At 40.6% G+C, this 15,784-nt stretch overlaps 1 protein-coding gene across 18 annotated transcripts in view; it reads left to right on the top strand.

Annotated features, from left to right (window-relative positions):
- Window positions 1-12,377: 12,377 nt before the first annotated feature.
- MICAL2 (microtubule associated monooxygenase, calponin and LIM domain containing 2) overlaps window positions 12,378-15,784 on the top strand; it is a 204,897-nt gene continuing 201,490 nt past the window's right edge. For 9 of the 18 annotated variants that reach the window (XM_061610428.1, XM_061610430.1, XM_061610431.1 and 6 more), the window contains exon 1: window positions 12,378-12,661. The gene's annotated coding sequence lies outside the window, so the exon portion shown is untranslated. The remainder of the gene's footprint in view (window positions 12,662-15,784) is intronic. The other 9 variants (XM_061610435.1, XM_061610434.1, XM_061610437.1 and 6 more) reach the window with 5 other exon arrangements.

The raw sequence follows: 15,784 nt of genomic DNA on the forward strand, positions 1-15,784 counted from the left end.
AAATTGGTCAAAATGCAAACACCATTTGGGTTGGTCTTTCACAGTCCAATCCACTTCCTGTGTAGCTTGGAAGAATTTTTCTATGTTTGTTGGTGTTCTTCTGACATTGCTTCTTTCCTGTGTTACTAATGTTTCTACAGAGAATGTGAATTAGAAAATTTTTATTTCCCTCATTATTCATCCCAGAAATCTGTGTCAAATTTATTTTTATTAATTTCAAAGCCTTTATATTGGTCAGTGTCATATGATGGTGAAGACAGCCTTTTGTGTTTCAAATTGGAGGTTATGTTCTATTTCTATTTTGAGTGCATTAACAGTGGAATCTGAAACTGCAGTTTGATGTAAAATCAGACTGATTCCAATATGTTGCTACTTCAGCAATGACTCTAGCTGTTTGGAAAAAGAGTATGCATGTTTTCAGCCTGCTATGTTTAAACCACTTCATTTAAGGCAAGGTGGGCATGATCAATTAAAAACATAGAGCACACCTAGCATTTTGTTAGAATATTTTTCACCTCCCACTGTTTTATCTTGTGCAAATTGACACACTCCTGAGGTCCACTGGAGACTATTCTGCAGAAGTCAGTGCCATTATTATGTTTGGAGTTTTTTTAGTGTAAATTTTGCAAAGTGTTGCTGTACTTCACATATTCACAGAAATAGAAACAAAAGAAAAGGATTTCCTATAGGAAACTTCACTAAAATTGCAAAGGAAATCAGACATATTCAAAGTGACCATCTGAACTATATCAACTGTCTTAATAATGTTGCTTCCCCCCTGCTAAAACAAGATCAGCACAGCACGTGTCTTCTTTCTATTCTTTGGGCTGATTGCAGGTGTCGCCACCACTCACCACATGCTCAGAGGCACATGTTACCAAATTCTTCCAAGCTACACAGGAAGTGGATTGGACTGTGAAAGACCAACCCAAATGGTGTTTGCATTCTGACTCAAAATTTCTTCTCCCTTTGATCAACCACATCTACACAGTTTCCACCTCCATACTCAAAATGAAACTGGGCCTGGAAGTGTGCAACAACCCCACACATACCTTGCTAATTAGATTACCAATGCCAGGATGTCTGTCTTATCGACTACTCTCCTGCTCCCCCCCCCCACCGGGCATCATGAAAGACCCAGTCCTGGGCTCAGAAACAAAATAAATATCTGGTCCTCTTCAAAGAAGTACTCATAAGCCTCTTGTTTTAATTAAAATAATAATTATAAATTCTTGCTCTTATCACTAATGGGAGTTAATTATCGTGCATATGCTGCTGTTGCTTCTATGGCTGTAACGGAGTGAGGTTAAAGATAAGTGAAATGCAAATAGGAAAACAACAACACAAAAGGCAGTAACACTTTCCTAAATGTAATACCATACCAACCACAACAAGATTCCTATGAGTAAGGCAGAAAACTCAGCATCCCACAACCAGTCAGGATTCATAACCAAAAACCTAAACTAAAAAAAACCTGGCACCCTGTTAGCCAAGGTCACAGAAAATCCTCATGCAGCACAACCTGACCTGGGGACTGCAGTTAATGCAGAATGCTGCAGCACAATTGCTGACATGAGTGAGATCCTATCAGCACATAATATAGGGTTGCCATATTCCAGTCCCACAAATCCGGGCAGGCTAATTTGCATATTATGCAAATTATTGCATATTAATATTTGGATTGTCCAGTTGTTTTGTTTTTGTGCCTAGGAATTACCACCAAAAACTGGGGAAAGATGTGAGAAATCTTTTTTTTTTAAGCAACATTTTCAGCCTTAAACGCCTAGACTCTAGTTTCCAACACTATGGAGTATTTATTGATTGATTAAGAGAATTTACCGTATATTCCGGCGTATAAGACGACTGGGCGTATAAGACGATCCCCAACTTTTCCAGTTAAAATATAGAGTTTGGGATATACTCGCCATATAAGACTACCCCTGCTTATGACATGCAGGTACTTAGCAGGAAAACTGTCACTTATAAACATAAGGCTGTTTGTCATCAAACATGTAAACATAAAACAGTGCAAGTGGATTAAACTTTTCCTAATTCACTCTAAAGCTGAAAGGAAGGAAATTCCCTAACGGCTCTCAGGGAGACCGCGGCTGCGGCTCCTTTCGTTTTTCCCCCCAGTAAATTGCCTACGGCTTTCAGGGAGGCTGCGGCTGCGGCTCCTTTTGTTCTCTGGCGGCTGACGCAGCTCTAATCAGGAGCTTGCGATCGTGGCTTCCTGGCCCGCTCCGCGGCATTTTTTCCTGACTTCTTCGGCTTACTTACATAAGGAGCCTGTACATACGGCTTCCTTTTGCCTCCTGAAGCTCAGTGACGTTACGGGAGACCGTGGCTGCGGTTCTCCCCCCCTCAGCAAGCCACCTAGAATTAACTGAGAGCTTGCGGCTGCTGCTCTCAGTATTGCTGCCACTTTACCTTTTTCATGGCAGCTCCAGAGCCTGCAGCTGCGGCTCTGTGTCAGAGCCCCTATCTGGGGGGGTTGCTCCGCCTCCCCCGGCTCGTCTGCGGCATCTTAAGCCTACCGCAACTGCCTTTAGAGCCCGCAGCTGCGGCTCATTCTTTCCCTCGTTTGCTGAGCCCAATCGTGCTCTCGCAGCCCAGCGGCCCCAGAGTTTTGGTTTGAGACTGTTTTGTGCTTGCTGGTGCGTTCCTATGACCGCCATTGCTTCTTTATCACCCCAAGCTTCTCTGATTGGCCAATTTTCCCGCCGTTTTTTGCGGCCGCCATTTCACCCGGCGTATAAGACGACCCCCGACTTTTGAGAAGATTTTCCTGGGTTAAAAAGTCATCTTATACGCCAGAATATACGGTATATCCTGCCCTTTTGCTGTTAAAAACAGAGCTCAGCACAGCTTACAAATATAATAAAAACAATAAAAATACACGATCAATATAAAAACATAATAAAAACACAAAATAGCAACAAACATAAAGTAAGTCAGGGCAGCAGCACGGTTAACCATAACATATACAATATATTTCAGAGATGTGGTGGGTGGAGAAAAACAAGCCAAAATGTTAGGAAAAGGAGTCTTTCACACCACATGCTCAGTTCTAAATACTGTTGCAGCAAGTTTTACAAGTTCCTCCAGTATTCCACTGGTGCAGGCACTCAGACATTCAAAGTATCTGTATGTTTCTTAGGTTTTATAAAAGCAGAGCTTTGCTTAACTCAAAATTTCTCAACCACATCTACACAGGTTCCACCTCCATACTCAAAATGAAACTGGGCCTGGAAGTGTGCAACAACCCCACACATACCTTGCTAATTAGATTACCAATGCCAGGATGTCTGTCTTATCGACTACTCTCCTGCTCCCCGGGCATCATGAAAGACCCAGTCCTGGGCTCAGAAAGAAAATAAATATCTGGTCCTCTTCAAAGTATTGATAAGCCTCTTGTTTTAATTGAAATAATAATTATAAATTCTTGTTCTTATCACTAATGGGAGTTAATTATCTTGCATATGCTGCTGTTGCTTCTATGGCTGTAACGGAGTGAGGTTAAAGATAAGTGAAATGCAAATAGGAAAAAAAAACACAGAAGGCAGTAACACTTTCCTAAATGTAATACCATACCAACCACAACAAGATTCCTATGAGTAAGGCAAAAAACTAAGCATCTCACAACCAGTCAGGATTCCTAACCAAAAACCAAAAATATGATAAATGAAGAAATATGTATATAAGCATGACTATCAAATATATTTATTATTTACACAAATTGTAAAGATATTTATAGAGCAATCCTAAGTTTATTTATTCAGAAGCAAGTCCCAGCGTATTCAGTGGGGCTTACTCAAACAGGGACAGAACTGCAACCTCAAGTGATAAGCAACTTCATTCACACAACCCAAAATTCTGAATCATGCCACTTTACGCTGTTTTGCAACTGTTTATACTTGTTTTATGGTCATTGGATTTTAAATGGCTTTATTTCTTGTTGTGAGCTGCCTTGGTTTCCAACCCTACCTCACAGGGGTGTTGGAAAGACTCCATACACGCACACGCACACACACTGCAGATGTATAAATACATACAGCCCATATAATAGTTTATTGTCAAACCAGTTGGTCATTGCAGAAAAATCAGTATTAGTTTTAAAAAAATCAGTATTACTTTCCTACAGAATAAAAACTGTAATACCTAAGTAAGCCCTGCCTACTTGCTTTAAAATTGGACTGGAGACAGAAAGAGTTAGAACACAAACATAATTCTTTTTTACATTCACTCCAAAGTCCCATTGATTTTCAGCACATTCATAACATGTCTACTCAAAGTAAGTCCTATTGAATTAAATGGGATTTACTTTGGGCATATGGGATTAGCATTGCTTTTACAAAAAGCAAGTACTGGGAAGGTTTTCAAAACACTGCCCAAGCTCTGACTCCTGCACACAAGAGGGAAAAAAACTGAAATGTATATACTTACCCAATTTATGAGATTTTCAGATAAACGGGGGGGGGTGAAACCATCATTTTGTTTTCTAGACACTGCCTGAGGTCAATGAAACTGAAACACAATCCCTGATTGGCTGCAATGCTGAACGGGCGGGGTTAAAGCTACAAAGTGCTATAGTACAGTACTGTTTAAAGAAAGATTTAACAGTCGAGGGGGGTGGCTGACGTTTTTATGTATATCTCGAGAACAGGACCACCTAGAAACTTAATTTTTTTTTAAATTAAAGCTGAGAATCCGGGCCACGTAAGGGGCTAGCCGGGCGCCGGGTGGCATGCATAGAATCCGGGTAAAACCCGGCTATCCAGGCAATATGGCAACCCTAACATAATACCTCTGCTCTGAAATCTGCATTGGTTGCTGATTTGCTACCAGGCCAAGTTCAAGCTGTGCTTTCCATGTTATGGGTGCCACATAGTACTTGTTCTGCTCTTGTAAGAAATCAGTCCTGTAAAATGGCAGCACTTACGCTTTGGAACTCCTTGCCTATTGACATTAGGCAGACGCCTCTTTTCAGCACCTGGTAAAATCAGTTTTCTTGAGGCAAGCCTCTCCAGGCATGTAGAAGCTATTGTGTTTTTAAATCTGTTTTTAACTCGTTGTTGGTTTTATTATTTTGAACTTTTTAATATATCTGTCCTTAATGCTTTTGCCAATAATTTTATTGTTTTAATTCTTTCAGTAAACCGCTTTGAAATTTTTTTTACAATAAAGCGGTATATAAATGTTGTAAATAAAAATACATCAATAAATGTTGGAGTCACTGTGGCCCTTGAGTCTCTTTCTACTTTTAGGAACCAAGGAATCTGCCTTATACAAACTCAAGCCATTTCGTACCATCTAACTCAGTACTCATGACATGGACTAGCATTGGCTCTCCAGGATTCCAGGTAATAGTCTTTTCCAGGAATTGAATTTTGGACCTTGTATGCAAAGCATATGCCCTACCGATGAGCTACAACCCTCCCCCTGTTTAAAAAAGTATATTTTTAAAATTTTTCTTTGCAATTCACTCTTGAATGCACATCATACCTAGGGCAGATCCACACCATTTATTTATAGTACATTCAACACCCATTTGAAGCATGTGAATCCCACCACAGAATCATGGGAATTTTCATTTGTTAAGGGTGGTGAGAACTATAACTGTGAGGGGGAAACTACACTTCCCAGGATTCTTTAGGGGAAGTCATGCCCTTTAAATGTGAGTTGGATGTGCTTTAAATGTGTGATCTACTTAATCAACTTTGCCTGCATGTAAATCGTTTTAATTAATTTTTCAAAATGGAAATGAGCTATAAAGTGTACTGGATGACCATGTGCTACTCACCATCTCTCAGCCTATTCTCCCCTCAAGATGAAAACAACAGAGTACCATGACCACCCCAAGGAAGAAGGGCACACTTAAAATGTAGACGAAAAAATCATCTACAACCATAGTGTGAAATCAAATACTTATTGGGACACAGCATGAAGAAATATTTCTATAAACATGACAATCAAATATGTTTATTAATTACACAATCTATAAAGATATTTATAGTGCAATGCAATGTTTGTTTACTCAGAAGAAAGTCCCAATGTATTCAATGGGGCTTACTAAACTGGGAAGTGTGCAGAGAACTACAGCCTCAAGTGATAAGGAACTTGTTCTTTCAACAAGCCTTTTAAGTTGAGACCTTATCCCAGTCTGAGTCTGTGTTGGAATTGCTTTTTAATATGTTTTAAGCCTTTTCTTTTTTTAAAAAATGTTTCTTTAAAGCTTTTTAAAAATGTTTTCAAATATGTTTTAATAGATTTTAAAGTCTGTTTTTTACGATGTTTTAAAGTGCTTTTAGTACTTTTGTTTCCTGTCCTGGGCTCCTACTGGGAGGAAGGGCAGGATATAAATCAAATAATAAATAAACTTTATTCACCCAACCCAAAATTCAGAATCATGCCTCTTTAGGCTGTTTTCCAACTGTTTATTCTTGCTTTATGGTTATTGGATTTTAAAGGGATTTATTTCTTATTGTGAGTTGCCTTGGTTTCCAATCACCAACCTAATCACAGGGTTGTTGGAAAGACTCCACACACACACACACACACACACACACACACACACACACACACACACACACACACACACACACACACACACACACACACACACACACACACACTCACACACACACTGCAGATGTATAAATACATACAGCTCATATAATAGTTTATTGTCAAACCAGTTGGTCATTGCAAAAAATCAGTATTAATTTTAAACAAATCAGTATTAGTTTCCTACATAATAAAAAAACTGTAATACCTAAGTAAGCCCTGCCTAATTGCTTTAAAACAGGACTGGAGAAGAACAGAAAGAAAGCTTCCCCCCTCCATTTTTTGACTCTTTCCCACTCACCTCCATTCTGCTGCTGCTTTCTCCCTCCATCAGCCATTTTCTCTCTCTCTCTCACGTGCTTCCTCACACAGAGCAAGCTCAGCAGAAGGCCAGTGTGAGTCACATGTCTGTTGCCCACCAATCACAGGAGCAGACTTCCCCTGCTTCCTCCAAGTAACTGGAAGGGGAAGGGGAGAGAGAGTGAAATGAAAGAACTCTTCTACGTATGCGGTACGTTATGATCCACTTGTAATTCATTTTTTAATAAATTAATTAAGAATAAACCATGCCATTTTTTAAATTTAAACCTACTACAAATGAAGTACTGTGTATGGGGCAAGCTCAGGGATTTGATTAGGGATACTTTACAGTCATCTCTGATTTTTAATGAATTTCAACAGATTATGTCAATTTCTCAAAAAAAAGTCCAAAGGGCTTCTAGTTTTTTTCCCTCCCGTTTTTATTTTTTATTTATTTATTTAAAATACTTATACCCCACCCTTCTTCCAAGGAACTCAGGGCGGCTCACAATTAAAACGATAAACAATCAAAAAAACCAATATGCATGTTAAAAACAGTTAAAATAGATTAGATCAAAATAGATTAAAATTATAACATTTTCAGTTAAAAGCCCGCCTAAATAAAACAGTCTTCACCTGGGCGCGAACCTGTGGATTCTCCGTGGAGGGGGTTGTGTATCACCAAGAAAACTTCCAGAGTTGTAGAGCAAGCGATTCTGAATCCAACAGTATAAGACTTGTAAGTTTTTGTTTTGAATTTGTTTTGACTATACAAAGCACCAGAAAGGGGTGAGGGGGGTATTTTCATTTAACATGGTAGAACGCGAAAAATCCCTACTGACTATAGTGTACAGCCACTCTAGTGGCTGTGTAATACTGAGTGTAATGTTTTTACTATTATGTCAACATTACAGCTGAACAGAATATTGTTCAAACCATATTTTAAGACTGAGAAGTTCTCCAAAGCTTCTATTTAACATGGAAGTAAGTCACACTGAAATCAATCCATGTAAACACAGGATTGGGCTGTTAGCCTTCTTTGGGGCTGAAAAGGGCACAATTACATTTGGTGAGGCAAACTGCATCCCCATGACCACATGTTCTGATTTTTGTTCACCTGTGTTGTGGAGCCCTGGCAGAAAGATGCACCGTACAGTGCCACTGAGGACCACAGTACTCAAGATACACATTCGTGAAATATTCCACAGGATTATGTATTTCACTGTAATTCCTGAAGCATTCTGTGAAAAGCAGGTGGATCCATCCTGCTCAGTCTCCAGTTCTGTATCATTCAAAGGTAGAAAAGTGATAACATACACTTGCTGACAGAGCTTGGAAAAGTTACTTTTTTTGAACTACAACTCCCAGCAGCCCAATCTAGTGGCCATGCTGGCTGGGCTGATGGGAGTTGTAGTTTAAAAAAGGAACTTTTCCAAGCTCTGGCAAACTATGGCAACATTTTGGATGCCTCTGTTACTGTGACTTTCTTCTCTCTGCCCTCCCTTCAGGCCTCTCACCTGTGTCCAAAACTCTACTGCCAAAATAATTTATCTGTCTTCAAGTTGGATCATCTCAAATTACCACATCCCTCTTTCTAGTCCAGCACCTGTTCCGATTGTTGAAGTGTGTAATGGCCTTGCCCCACCTTATCGCTCTGCTGTTATTTCCCATTCTTCTGCTACCTTTGCTCCTTGTGCCTCCAGATCTCCTGCTTCTAGCCATCCCAAAGTCTCCTGCTCCTTTAACCATTCTTCCTTGCTGCCCTCACCAAACAGCTTGCTTTCTTCCATTCCTTCCTTGCCTTTCCCTCAAATCCTTTGCCTGAGCAGACTCATGCCCAGCTGAAATGAAGGGTAAGGCTGCAGTCCCATACCCACTTACCTGTGAGTAAGCCCCACTGAAGGCAGGCATAGGATTACACTGCCAGGATTACTTTTAACTGAATTTACCCCTTCATCCTTTGTTACTCTTCTCTACCCCCTTTCTTGCCTACCTTTGTCTCTGTTAGCTCTATTGGGCAGGGACATTTTTTTTGCTATGTAATTATCTGGTTCAGCAACATGTAGTGTTTATAACACATCGTTCTACCCTTTCCACACCCCTCATCCTATAGCAGGTGTCCAACAGCACTGGTGTGTGTTTGTGTGTGTGTGTGTGTGTGTGTGTGTGACATATTTATTTTCTGCTACCTTCTGACCTCCCAAGCTGCATTTAGCCCTATGGGTTAAGAAAGAGGTATGCATGAACACACAATAGCACTGTTCAGGGTGCATGTATGTGAATTTATTTATTTATTTGCCTCTTTCTACAAAACTGTCTCAAAGTGACTTACAGCAATAAAATTCACACAAATGCTGTTCCTACAAATGCAACATTTAAAATTAACAGCACACTAAAAGTGATTTCCACTAATAACTAATAAACAAAAGTACCTTTTGAGCACACAACGCAAGGATAATCACTAAAGATTTCTGCTAAAACAGCTACAAAGAACCACAATAATATTAATACTTAAATGCCTAGAAGCAAAAAAAAAAAGTATTTGTACTGAAAAGATGCCAATGTCAGCTCAGGTGAGCTTCCCTGGCGAGAAGCATGATTGCAAATATTATTCACCAGCAGGTCCCAGGGTGGTCCCAAATATCCCGTGCTGGCTCCTCATCAAACTCTAAAAATGCAGGGTTCTCGATTGTGGGAATGTCTGAAGTGGGACTGACATGTATTAAAACACTGAGGCAGGACTTGTGTGCACCCCGACCGCCTGAATAGGTGGATCTGTGCACCACTATAAAGTGGCAAAATGAAATTATGTAGCTTAACATAGTAAATGCATATAATAAGAATCCACCCTGTGCCTTTGACTTTTCTGGCCTCTATGGAATGTTTACAATATATTCCAGGCCTCCTTAACAAGATGCTCAAGATAGAAGTGATATTGGCTTTATTTTCCACTTTGCAGAAAACTGATGTGCTTCTCTGGCTGTGACTATGCTATTTTAGATTCTACTTTGTAAATTTGTGGGAATAAAATGAATATAGGAGACTGTTATTTGTTAAATACAACTAATCTTGGGAAAGTGACCTTGATTCCTGTGCTCACAAATGGTTGTGTATATCTGAAAGTGATATGGAATACAAATGCTTCTAATCTATTTCTAGGAAGAGATAATATGAAACATTCCGCAAATAGCTGAGTAATTTTATCACCTGTTTCTCAACAATGAAAGCGAGATATAGATGATCACAATAAACAACTTTGTTTCAGAGACCAGTTAAAATTACTAAGTGGAAACAATGTCCTTAAATTTCATGCTATTTACAAAAAGCAAGAACTCCAAATCAAGAAAATAGAGATGTCATTGTAACTAGCTCAAGGTAAACCTAATAAAAACATTTCACTGGAACATGAGAACAGCACTAATTCTGAACAAAGGTTTGTTGTGACTCTTTGTTCCTCAGTATAACGATATAGTTTGGATTCATTTGTTTTGTGAAGTTTTTTGAATATATTTGTGCCATTAAAATACTGTTATTTCAAATTTCACTAGGTTTTGTCATATTAATTTCAGCTCTAGTATCCCTGTCCTAATAAAGCTAATGTTGCTGGAAGTTAGGTATGGTGGATTTCACTAATGATTGATCATTATGTTGCAAACAAGCTAGCTTTCCCTTAATGTTTTTCAAGTTGCAATTTAAAATTTGTGTCCATTAAAATGAATTAATATATGAGCAATACCTAACTACTTCTGCAGATTTTGACAGAATCAGACTTAGACCACAATACTATACATGTCTACTTAGAAGTGTTCCATTGAGTTCCTATTGGGCCTTACTTTCAAGGATGCAGCATTAGTGGCTCACCACTAGTCAAGCCCATCTTCTACTTTAAAAAATGAAAATGGACTGCCTTCAAGTCGATCCCGACTTATGGGCAACACTATGAATAGGGTTTTCATGGTAAGCAGCATTCAGAGGGGGTTTGCCATTGCCTTTCTCTGAGGCTGAGAGGCAGTGACTGGACCGACGTCACCCAATGAGCTTCATGGCTATGTGGGGATTCGAACCCTGGCCACCCCTTTGGGATAGACTTAAAGTGCTTGTACCTCATGTATGATGGCAGATAAATGATTCCAAATTTCTCATTGAAGCCTATGGTTCTATGCCCATTTACTTGGGAGCAAACCCATTGCACTCAGTAGAGGTTAGTCTGGAATAAAAATGCATAGGGTAATGCTGCACGATTGCAGTCCTACCCACACTTATTAGAGTGTAAGAGACCGTTTATACATTTAGCAGAATAAAGTGGCAAAACATCTTTATATTTATTGTCTGCCCTTCACCACTAGGTCCCAGGGCTGGTTACATCATCTAAAATAAAAGTATACATTCACAAGAATAGGGTGGGTTCTGAAAACATACATCTCCGGAGCTGAAGGCCAGCATTCGCTGCTGCAGAGAAAGCTTGCTCCCGGGCCACCATCCTCCAAACTTCTGAAGGTGGCAGAATTACCAAGAAGGCTCCCTCTGCTGATCTTAATACCCTAGAGGGTTTGTAGGGAAGGAGATGGACTCTGCAATATTTGGGACCTAAGTAGTTTAAGGCTGTAAACAATAACATGAGCACCTTGAATTGGGCCCAGAAAGGAACTGGCAACCAATGCAGCTGTTTTAGAGCAGGGGCAATATGCGTTCTAAAAGGAATCCTGGCCAGTAATCTGGCTGCTGCATTTTGGACCAGTTTAAGTTTCCTAGTTTGTCTTCAAGAGCAGCCCGGCATAAAGTCATAGCAATAATCAAATCTACCAGTTCAGTTTGGAAGATTATGTGTCTCAACCCTGGGGTGGGGCTGTACAGAAAACTAGCTTGTCAGGAATAAAAGTTCAGCCCCTGATATGTTATTTTTCCTATGTTCAGGAAGCTTCTTTATGGAGGGGCCATTTAAAAAAAATGCAATCCTCTATCTATAGCCTGAAGTGATACAATCCATGAAAAGTTTTGCTGGATGTATAAATTGGCTCAAAGTCCCACTGCACACTTAGTGCACAGGGGAGGAACCCTATAGCTCAGTGATAAAGCACATATTTTGCATGAAGAATGCCCAAAATCCAATCTGTATAAAATAGCTTATATTCCTATGGACTCACTTTTAACACACTTAGACTGCAGTCCAATACACATTTACCTGGGAGTGAGTCCCAGTCAACCCAATGGATCTTACTTCTGAGTACACATGCATTGGATTGCAGTCATGTACTGCCTACACACCATATATTTAAAGCGCATCCCCCCCCCCCCGACTCCTGGGAACTAGTGAGGGCTAGACTACAGTTCCCAGGATTCTTGGGGTGTGTGTGATCATATGCTTTAAATGCATGATGTGCGCCCAGTTCGTCCCTCTGAGCAACTCCTTGCCTCAGCCGCTCTTCGCCTTCTGGTCTGGGTGAAAACGAGCAATAAAAAGGAAGCCGCCCCAGCGCTCCTTTCTTAGCTCCCACGTGCAGGCTCGCTGTGACAGGACTCTCTTGTGCCGCCTTCCGATTGGCTAAAAGAGCTCCCCTGGAACCACGCCCAGCTCCTCCGCAATCGGCTCGGGGAAGCAGGCAGTCCCGGCAGCCAGTGCCGCCGCACTTTTCGCTTCGCGCAAAGTCGCGCGCGGGCGTGTTTGCAGGGATGCGTCTGAATCCCCGGGAGGACGCCGAAGAGGAGAAGAGCCGCGGCTGGAGCGCTGTCCCACCTTGCCCGCTGAGCCTGCCGGCTTCTCCTTGAAGTAACATGCTGAGCAGGAGAACGCTCGGTAAGTCACAGGAGGGGGGGTTATTTTTTGTCCCGTCAAGTTCTGTCTTTCTTGAGCGCTGCCCAAGAGAAGGCAGGAAGAGACGGGTCGCTCGGGACTCTTGTGTAAGAAGATAGGCGGGACAGTCGCGCCTGCTCCCAAGCGACGGCGTCCCGGTTCCAGCGGCTGCGTGCCCTGAGCCACCGACTCAGCCTAGGCTGTCTGTCCCTGCCCTTGACCGCGGCTAAGCAGGTGGCGTTTGGTCCGGAGGCGCCGGGGAGCAATGCTCAATAATTCACCTGGGGTGGGGATATGGCCCTGCTCACTTGTCTTGAGGGTGACTTGTCTTGAGGAACCCCTGGAAGCCTCCAACTGGGAAGGGATCTGTGTATTTCTTTCTTTAAAAAAAGAAGGGGGAGCATCCACCCCTCAAGCAGGTGAAAATGTGGTGCGTTGAAAAAGAGCAAGAAATAGGACGTGATATAGATAACCACATCCCTGGCAGAGGCGGAAATAGAAGAAAACCCTGTGTGTGTGTGGGGGGAGGTTATTGTTACTCAAATGTGAAATATCTTACACCCCAGCACTTTGGGTCTCTTTGAGTTTGTGGCATCAGGTTGTTTTCGTTTAAGTACAGGCGGATTTCTAGATACATGCCTCTGCAGCCTGCTGGGCTTTGATTAAAGAAGTTAGGTTTGCAAAAGAGAAGTGTTAAAAAATTGATAGGAACTTTCAGTTGTAGGAGGGGCTGTTCCTGTCAGCTACTGTTGAGAGTGAGTAGAATTTAAAGAGGGGCAGACAGTGTCACAGAACAGTTCCTCATTTTTGAGTAGAAGTTTAGTTGGGTTGTGAATACCTGTATATAAATCTACTCAGAAGTAATTGCTATTGAGCTCAGTAGAGTTGCTCCTAGGTAAGTGGGTTTAGGATTGCCATTTAACAGATTTGTTATGGCATAAGCCTCCACCTTGTCAGATGCAGGAAGTATTGTTTTCAGTTGACAGGTGTGTGTGTGTTTGTGTATGACGTATAAATGGGGAAAACACGATACTTCTCGGTCAAGTGAAAATTCAGTTTGATTGTGTAAGTCTCAAATCCCTATATGAGTGAAGATTTCCTGAAATGTTAATGGTACTCTTTTTAGTATCCTAAAAGTGACACTGTTCTACATTAGATTTACTCCTATGAGGGTTTATTGTTGCTGATAGCAAAGGGAGGTTTTTTAATAGTAGAACCTAAAGGGAAAATAAGGTGCGGTAGATGAAGAACGTAGATAGAAGCTGGCTGTATGTGGAGGGGAAGTTGAAGGTTGTTTACAGGCAGTTGCAAACATTCTGTTCCTTATGGGTAAAGGAGAAGTGCTTTAAGAGTATACTAAGCCACAGAAGTGGAACATCCCTGTAATATTGTTATTGATGATATGATGATCAATAATAACAATAAAAGTAAGACATGGTGAGCAATATGAGCAGAGTAAATTTTCTGCTCTAAGATGAACGACTCCTGTACACATGTCACCAAGTACAATTTATAGCTAAAACCACAGAGACTTATGGTTTGTGAGCTTTAAGAAACTGAACTTTCAAAGAAATGTGATTAGCATTTCTCAGGGCACTTGATGCATGTTGTGTATGTGTGTGCTAGCCTTTCTGTCAGCAAGCTCCTTTGCCATATGTGTGCTTTGCATAGTGTGAAATGACTTGTCTATTTAAGGAGATGTATGTCTGTTCAATGGGGTGGGGAAAGATTGATTCACCAATCCCATCTGAATTCCTCTTGGATTTGTTCTCACTGTGCTACAGGTCTGGGGATTCAAGTGCTTTGTGTGCTTGCAAAAAGACTGTCGATATAGGCTTTCCAATGCCACATTGTTCTTCTTTTTGGTAAAGGTGGTTGAATCTCCTTTCTTCTAGTCTGTCACTTTCACATATTTTTATCCATAAATCCTTTCCAGTTTCCACATTAATCTGTGCATTTAAACAAACACACTCTCAAAGTAGTATTTAAATGTGTTTAAGGTTTTTCCTTTCAAAATACATATTTAAATACATATTTTCCTATGTTTAAACTGCTGAGAACTGCCACAACATTCTGATAAGTACAAAAAACATGTGAATAGTTAAGTTGTGATCCTCACATTAGTTCAAGGGGTGTGGCTCAGGGAATACATGGGCTCCTGCTGGGAGGAAGGGCGGGATATAAATAAAATAATAAAACAAACAAACAAATAAATAAATTCATATAGGAGTTCACAAAGACTGAGTTTCTTAAGAACTTGCACTTTGGACTCTACTTCTGTTCTCTTCACTTCAGAGCTTGTGTGAAGATCTCCCTAGCAAATATAACTTTGAAGGACTATTGTGATGGACCGTGGAAAGCTCAGAAACTGCGTTCAGAATTACTGGCCTTTGTCTTATAATAAGTGCTTAACACTCTATATATTGTTCCAATATTGCATCTTTTAATAATTTAATAGCCACTTTAATAGTATTGGGGTGTACCCACAAATACTGTTTATTTCATATTCTGTGGAGAAAAGCACAGATTAAGATCCTTAAAATCTGCAGCAGGTGGTGTTTCCTTTATGCCTGCCAGTTACTTAAATAAAATCTGCTGACAGGTCTTTCCCCCACTCCTTCCTGAATAAGGTTAACAACAGCTGCTTGAGTAGGTGACTTTTTAAACAGGCAAACCCACCTCCTTCCGTGGCTCCTTGAAAGAGTCATAGTAAAGTGGAGCAAATTCTAAAGAGGCTTTTTAAATGTTTGAATGATGATAGTAGATTTTATTTTGTCACCCATCTCTTCTCTTGGCATTAATGGTGGAAAGGTTTGCTCAACAAGCAGTAGTATTACTAGTTCTGTCACAATGCTTACTCAACGTCAGGCTTGTAAATATTTTGCAAGAATGTGATGCTATCACTCTGATCTGTGAAATTCAGTGCAGATAGCTTTTCCCATTCATTGGCTCATCAATTTGTTCTCTCATGTTGGGGCTAATTAGGTATGTATCCCAATGCTATCTACCCTGGCTTTGAAGTGTGGATTAGTGTTCTTTATTAGCTTGTTTTGTGTATATTTAATCTGAGTGTTTTGAAAAATGCAAAATTGTAAGATACTGGCAAAGCAACACAAATAAGATGAA

This window comes from Rhineura floridana, chromosome 2 (assembly GCF_030035675.1).
Source record: "Rhineura floridana isolate rRhiFlo1 chromosome 2, rRhiFlo1.hap2, whole genome shotgun sequence".
Classification (NCBI taxonomy): Eukaryota; Metazoa; Chordata; class Lepidosauria; order Squamata; family Rhineuridae; genus Rhineura; species Rhineura floridana.